At 34.9% G+C, this 8,137-nt stretch overlaps 1 pseudogene; it reads left to right on the top strand.

Moving 5' to 3' along the window:
* The window catches only part of LOC107740789 (inositol hexakisphosphate and diphosphoinositol-pentakisphosphate kinase 2-like), a 47,058-nt pseudogene that overhangs the window by 25,171 nt on the left and 13,750 nt on the right, over nucleotides 1-8,137 (top strand).

Below are 8,137 nucleotides of genomic sequence, written 5' to 3'. Positions count from 1 at the left end.
CCCCTGCGCTTCCACGTTCGTCACTTCTGAGCGGCGCATGCGCAAAGCTGACCTCATGCGTCATCCGCCTGGAGCTGCTTTCGTGTAGGACTATTGGCACAAGCTACATTAAAGTGATTATTATGTTTTGAATATGGATATTTTTCTTACAAAAACGCATCGATTCGCTACAGGAGAACTTTGTTCACTCCCCGGAGCCGTGTGAGACACTTTTTATTATGGATGGGCGCTTTTTATTTCACTTCTTTTGGACTGAAGCACTGCAACACCCGCTGACTGCAATGATAGAGCTTGGAATAGCCAGGACAATTTTTAATATAACTCCAACTGGATTCGTCTGAAAGAAGAAAGTCATATACACCTAGGATGGCTCTGGGGTGAGTAAAACATAGCCTAATTTTCATTTTTGGGTGAACTAACCCTTTAAATGTTGAATGTGTCTCAGAATGAAGGCTCCAAGAAGAAACCCCATAATGACAGTGATGAGGAGGCCGGTGGTGCTAAACGTGACGAGCCGGATCGAGCTCATATGATGTTCCGCCCCATGGTGTCCGATCCCATCTACATCCACAGGAAGTCCCCTCTTCCCCGCTCCAAAAAGATTGGCTCTGTGGAAGTAAGTTCTTACACAGTATGTTGTCTGAAAACACCTTTGTTATATGAATCAAATGAAGTAATTCACAGTTAATTACTATTCTTCTCTGATATTAGTGTTGAGCATTCTTTTACATATATGTACAAATATAGATGCTGCATATGTGTATTCTGCACAAATAGAGTCTGAGCTTTGACAGGGACAGTCTCACAGTCATGAATTTAGGAGTTAAGGCTTATTTACATAGACTTCACATTTTTACTGCAAATTTAAATGAAAGAATGCTCTCTATGTAGTGCAAGTCCGACAGCATAGGTAGGTGTGTGTGTGTGTGTGTGTATATTTGTATATATCTATTTTTTTAATGAATGAAAGAATGAAGCTTCATTAGAGACATGCTGCACAGACTCAGTTACCAAGTATGCCAGACTATTTTAAATAATACTAATTAAAATATTACGTTTAAGAAATGTAGTAGTAACACTTTACAGTGATGTTTCAGTAGTTAACATTGGTTAATGCATTAGCTAACAGGAATTAACAATGAGCCATATATTTTTTGTAGTAGTTAGTACAGGTGTAAAGAATAATACAGGTAAAAAATACAGGTGTTCATTGCTTTTTCATGTTAGTTCATAGTGCAGTTACTAATGTTAACAGATACAACTTTTGATTTAAAAAAATGTATTAGTTAAAATTGAAATGAATATTAATTCTATAAAAGTATTGTTAATTGTTAGTTCATATTAACTAATGTTAACAACTAAGACCTTATTGTAAATGAGCACATTCATATGATCAAATTTGTTTGTATACAAAACTGATTTCAAGAATTTAAGCATAAGCTTTTAAATTCAAAGATTTTTGAGATCACAAAAAACAAATTCAGTGTTTCCAAACTTTTCACCGGTAGTGAATGTGCTGTGCGTAGCTTGAATCATATTTTTTAAAAACATCTTTTTCCATTGCTGTGACATTCACATTATGCATTGCTATGAACAAGTGCTTGCAGTTTCCATCAATTTCAACACTATCTCTATTAATGCGAATATGCTTTTACATGGCTTTAACTTTTAATATGCCAAAGCCTTCTTTTCACTTTCAATTCTTTCCATTTGGATTTTGTTTTTAGCAATCAGTTTGACATTTCTATATTTTGGTTTCTTCAGTTTTTTCATGCATTTAATTTTAAAGTATCTACAATTACTCAAAATGGGAGCAAAATAGCACGTTGTTGCTCTGGGTATGTTGTACAATTATAGAATTACATATTGCATTATAGTTTAAAATATAATAACAGTGATGATTTTGTCCTTAAACTTTACAAACTGTAATTTTCATGATTTTTTTTTATAGCTCCATATCACTCGAAGTTACAGTGAAATCCACAGTGTTGCACTGTGGATAAAAAAAAAAAAAAGATGATTGTTTTCTTTTTTAGGTTTATTAGTTTAGCCTAGTTTAGGTTTATCTGATTGGCTGGAATGTTAGAACAGTAGTTCCAGTCATTTTAATCACCGTTCTAAATTAATGCACTGCCTTCAATGAAGCACAGGGACACAGACAGTCACTCACGCACACAGAAGCATTCAGGAGCTATGACTTAAATGTAATTTGTCAGGTGGATCTTTAACTCCATGTCGTGCATTATAATCATTTTATGAATACCTAGCCATGATTTATCCCTTATTTAATGAGAGGTAAAAAAGAAAGTTGAAAAGTGATGGATTTGATCAAAATCGAGTTTAAAATACAGAAGGTACAATGCAATGTATTGGTGGATCAGAGCTTAGAAACTTGTGAACTTAAAAATTAAATTGAAGGACTATTTTATCCAAAAATGAAAGTTCCGTCATCATTCTGTCTCATGCCGTTCCAAACCTTTTGAACACAAATTATATAAAAAAAAAAAAAAGAATATCAATAAAAGTAATAGTTCGCCTAAAATTTTAACGCATCTTGTTCTCATTCTATGACATGTTGGAATTATTGTACAGTGTGACATGAAAATTAAAACATCCTGCTATATTAATGTCACACGATATTGTTTCAAGCATTCAGTTTTCATTCAGCTCAGCTAGCAGACTTGTAGTGTCTATGTAATACCTTGGGCGCAAAAGCATGTTTTTCATATTTCAGTTCAAAGCTTTTCTCACCCACAAATGTGTATTATTTGAAAAACTGCCACCGTCTCTTATTTGTTTTCTTTTTTTAGTCCCCATTGCAGAAAGACTTTCTCAAGATGCCTGCTGGCAAAGTATGAGCACACTTCGCTGTGTTTGTCTTCTGTTGAGCCAAAGGCCTTGGTAGTGAATGTTGGTGGACTCGACGCCGGACTGTTGTTAACGTTGCATGACTGTGCTGTTTCTGCCCCCTGTCTCACTTCCAGGAAGAGAGCCCCCTGAGTGTGTCTAGCCCTGACTCTATAGGTACCTGGATTCATTACACCTGTGGTGTGGGTACTGGGCGTCGAAGACGCAGATCAGGGGACCAAATAACTTCCTCCCCAGTCTCCCCCAAATCACTGGCTTTCACATCCAGTATTTTTGGCTCATGGCAACAGGTTTTTACCAATTTAATTCATTCTTCACACCAACCTCTAACGTATTGTTCATTCACACTCGAGATCTTGGAGGCGGTCAGCAAGGACATCTAATAAGCAGATGAATTAAAAGAGAGCACTGTTACCTCATTCATCATGTGTTTGTTGATATTTAATGCACTGGTTTGTGTTCTGGAAAGTCAGCGTTTCAGTTAGTTTTACCAGTTTTGGTCTAGTTACAATGTTTTTAAAGAAGATGATCTTCATGTTCCACATAAATCATGTTTTTGTGCTAAACTAACTTCTTTAAAATATCTCCATTGACTGTGATTACTACTAAATTTGGTAGTTCCTTATTTAGACAAAAATATCCAATAATGTCACAACACTGAACACCCAGGCTTTGTTTTTACAGACCAATGGTTTCTCAGTTTTGAAATTTGCAAAAAAATAAAAAATAAAAATAAAATATATATATATATATATATATATTTTTAGATATTGTTATAGGCGGTTCAGTCTTTGTATCGGCATTCTTGCCAATAGTTAATTGTTGATAAATAGTTCATTACATTTAGTATTAGTGTATCCTGATGGATGAACTCAAGTCTTGCCCCACACTTTTTTTCTCGTTGAATGTCCTCAGAAATACATAATTTTAAGAAAGTAAAATGGGCTGCAAATGCCATTTCAGGTTGACGTTATATTCTGTTTTAAATTATTTTTTACAAAATTTGTGAGTTATTTATCTATACTACTTACTTACTATTATTATTTATGAGACTGATTGAATCTAACCTGAATGTCATACCATGTAGATTTGTATGTATTACAATTACTTCTTTGTTATGAAAAGATACTTTTGGTCTTTGCTGCTCCTTCAGACCATAAACTGAAAATGTCATGATAACTTTTCAGTATTTTATTGTTCTCTCTTCACCGATCTGCTGTCTTTTATCCATGTTTAGTCTGCTAACTCAACTCTTTTCATTCATATGCTGTGCCATTAGCTGTCCTTTGCATCCTGCTCCATCTCAGTGACAACTTGATTTGACCTGTGGGCTGCTGTGGGATATGTGTCATTGATATCATGTATGCATCGGGTGGATTGTGCCTGTCACTCATCTCTTCCAGGACAGAAGTTTGCTTCTGCTTTGGGACCTTTTAATATTCATTGGTCCCTGTCCTCAGCCAGATCTTCATTTCTTGTTTTCACAGTTCATTAGGAAGCTCTTAGCAAGAGAATAAATCAAAGACGTTTTTTATGGTGGTTAACCATTTAGTGAGCATCACTGTTTTTTATGTTTTACAATAATTATAACCCACATGTTATAATTATGCTTGTGTCTTTGTTTTGCAAGATATTATTGCTTGGTTGGGTTGTTCCATGTCAGTTTTCCTGCCATTTTTACACAACATTAGGTAACACGTTATTTTAAGGTGTCCTTGTTACATGTACTTACTATTATAATAACAATTAATTATGCATAATTACATGCAAGTAACCCCAATCCAAACCCTAATCCTAACCCTAATCCTAACCCTAACCATATAGTAAGTACATGTAGTTAATTACTATTATATGTATAATTACACTGTAACAAAGACACCTTAAAATAAAGTGCAACCCAACATTATAACAAAGTGGGAACCTCGGTCAAGTACTTACACAGTTGAAGATGTGGCACAGATTAACTTAAGTTTTCAACTAAATATAGTGGCCCCAAAGAGAATTTAGACACTTTAGTCACATTTAAAAATGTCTTTGTTATTTAAGAAAAAAATATATCAAAGCACATTTCAGTCACTTGAAACGGTGTGCTTTTTTAGTAGATCTACAATCAATTCCCCTCAAGAGTCTTATGAGAGTAACTGTAGATAGTTCAGCACTTGAACTGTAGACAACCAGAAAAAATTACATACAATATTTTTTTGTGAAGTGTGTTATCTTGTAAACAAAATCTTTCAGATAGATTGAAATTGCTTTGACATTATGACATTGGCTTTGACTTTTATGACATTAAGACAGCTTTTATGTGTGCCTTGAGTGTATTCTTGTTGCCACTGTCTTCACTGACAATCCTTTTAGTTGAGAACTTGGCTGAATCTGTGACTTGATCTGCCAGGGTTTATGGGAAACCAAGACTGATGTAGGCCTCAGGTAAAACCTGTTCAGACATGAAGGATGGCATAGAGACCTCCGAGCTGTTTATTGTCCAGTAACCCTCTTCCTGTGCCAAGAATAACCTATTTTTCCCCCCCAAAGTAGATAGTTTTGCATGAAACTGAAATGAACATTTTTAACAGAGAAGAATAACCGGGCTGTTCCCTGCTCTGTTGGGTTTTACATGAATGCGAATGCATATGAAATATGATTTGTTCAGTAATACTCTATAAACTGTTGCCATGTTTGAATGCATACCCTTCTGCATTCCTGATCTCATTTCCTGTTTCTGATATGGAATGGAGTCTGTGTGGCAATGCTTAACGCATGGTCCATTTCTGTTCCTTCATGCTGTTTTTTTTTTTTTTTTTTTTGTGAACTCACATATTTACAGTGCTGCTTATTAACATCTGTCTGTCTGGAATATACCTTGATGAATAAAGGTTGAAGTTTTGTTAAGCAGTTATCGTTGTCTGCCTGTGCTCTTTCAGGTTCTGTCAGAGAACAACAGCCACAGCAGACCCAGCAGACTGCACCCGGATCTCAAGCTCACACCTGGAATAGGTAAGCTGTTCACTCACGGATGTCACATGTTATAATGTCCTGAAAGTTGTTGGGTGTTTATTATGGAGGAGCTCTGACATGCTGGTTGTACGTATCCAAATAATGTTTTGCCGTTCCATTTCTAATCTCTGTTGTGTGTGATGTTGGTGTGGCTGCTCTCTCTTGATTCTTTCAAACTTAATGACCAATTAATTTGAGTCTGAATTGGAACTGACTGTGTAATACTATCTGTGAGCTTTACTCTGAAACACACTGCTCTAAGATTTTTGCCACACAGCTGACTAATACAGTGCTGACTCTCATATATGCTTGTAATGTCCTTTGTGTGTTTGTAGGCCGTATATATACACAAACATGGTTTGAAGCATATGCTTTTTCCTTACTGTGTATTATACATATTTGTAGAAGGATAGGTGACATGAAATACAATTGGATGTCCTGCGGTGTGACATGCTATACTCTGTGTATTTCTGTTCTTTAGAATAGAAATTAATTGTATTATTTTTGTATTCATAAAAAAAAATAATTTGTCATACTGCAGGACAGTTTAAAAGCAGTGAAGACAAAAGGTGCTTAAAATGGTGACCACTTACTGGATCTAAGATGCTTTGCTTTATATATTCATATACATTTAAAACAGAAATGTGGATGTTGTTTGGGGAGGGAAAGTAGCTCATGGACATGTTACCAAGAAAGAAAGCCTTTTGTGTGTCAGTCCTCACAAAGTTAGTGAAAATCTTTCAAGCAACTGAGAGCTTGTGTGATTTAGTTTTTACTTTGTGATGTGACATACCAAAGGATTTTTCATATTTTACTATTCACAGCATGAGTGACACTACAAAGGGGTGAACATTTGCATAAATACTATAAACATTGCCACCAGAGAAAGTTTTTATTTATTTTATTATTTTTTTTTTTTTGGCAGCTGTAAAAAAAAAAATGTGTGTACCTAAAAGCAAAATACATTCTGGTCTTTCGCAGCAAAATGTTTTCTGTCAATACAGGTTCATTAGATTCAATACAGATTAATACTAATTGTTAAAATGCAACTATATGACACTTATGGAATAGAATTATGAAATATGTGACCCTGGAGCACAGAAGCAGTCTTAAGTCGCTGGGGTATATTTGAAGCAATAGCCAAAAATACATTGTATGGGTCAAAATTATAGATTTTTCTTTTATGCCAAAAATCATTAGGATATTAAGTAAAGATCATGTTCCATGAAGATATTTTGTAAATTTCCTACAGTAAATATCAAAACTTAATTTTTGATTAGTAATATGCATTGCTAAGAACTTAATTTGAACAACTTTAAAGGCGATTTTCTCAATATTTAGATTTTTTTGCACCCTCAGATTCCAGATTTTCAAATAATTGTATCTTGGTCAAATATTGTGTTATCCTAACACACACCTAATACATCAATGGAAAGCTTATTTAATATTTATTCATCTTAGAAATCTCAATCGTCTCTTATGACTGGTTTTGTGCTCCAGGGTCACAAATATAAATAACAGTAAAGTAACACTGCTGGAGGGTTATAAATGTGACTGAGACCTTTGGGGTTCCACGCGCACATGATGATCCTCCGGTCTTCTGGGTTTGATGTGATGGTGTCAATCACTTTCTGTAACTGGTCAACACCTTGCCCAGAGTAATCTTCATGGAGAGATGAAATCATAGCCAAGCTCAGACACAAAGTCTTACCATACACACATTAAAAGAGAAGTGTTTGAAACAGCCTTCAAATTTAACAAATATCCCAAGGAGTTTCTCAGTTAACGAGATCTTAACACTAGAACCGCCACGGGGTAAAATTTACCCATGGCTGCTTTTCAAAAGTACGTAACAGATTTTCAATTAAATATCCAAGTCTCTCAGTCATTGACTAAAATGGTGTTATTTACAATCAATCTCCTGTTGTTAAAAAATGTTTAGATAAAACACTTTAACCACCAGGGGTCTTTGTATACCTAGCTACGGTTTTGATATGGCTAAAAAACTAATTATGTCACTGTATCATCTTCACAAAGTAATGTCTAGAGTCATGAAATCATTCTTTTAGTCATCAGCTATGTTTTTTGTCCTGCTGTTTTATGTTCAATAGACAATAAATGAGCAGTAATAATTCACTGCTCTGCATAGGATGATGCAATGCCAATTTCAAGCGCACAGTCTCGCCTAATTAATTATTAATTTGTTTAGTTATATCATTTATAATTTGAATAAGAGAACAACACCGATAAGCTTGGGGTAATCATAAAAAAC

Source organism: Sinocyclocheilus rhinocerous, unplaced genomic scaffold (genome assembly GCF_001515625.1).
Source record: "Sinocyclocheilus rhinocerous isolate Xijiao unplaced genomic scaffold, SAMN03320098_v1.1 scaffold1097, whole genome shotgun sequence".
NCBI classification, from domain to species: domain Eukaryota; kingdom Metazoa; phylum Chordata; class Actinopteri; order Cypriniformes; family Cyprinidae; genus Sinocyclocheilus; species Sinocyclocheilus rhinocerous.
Note: the sequence above shows the minus strand (reverse complement) of the source record. Positions and strands in the feature narration are given on the sequence as shown.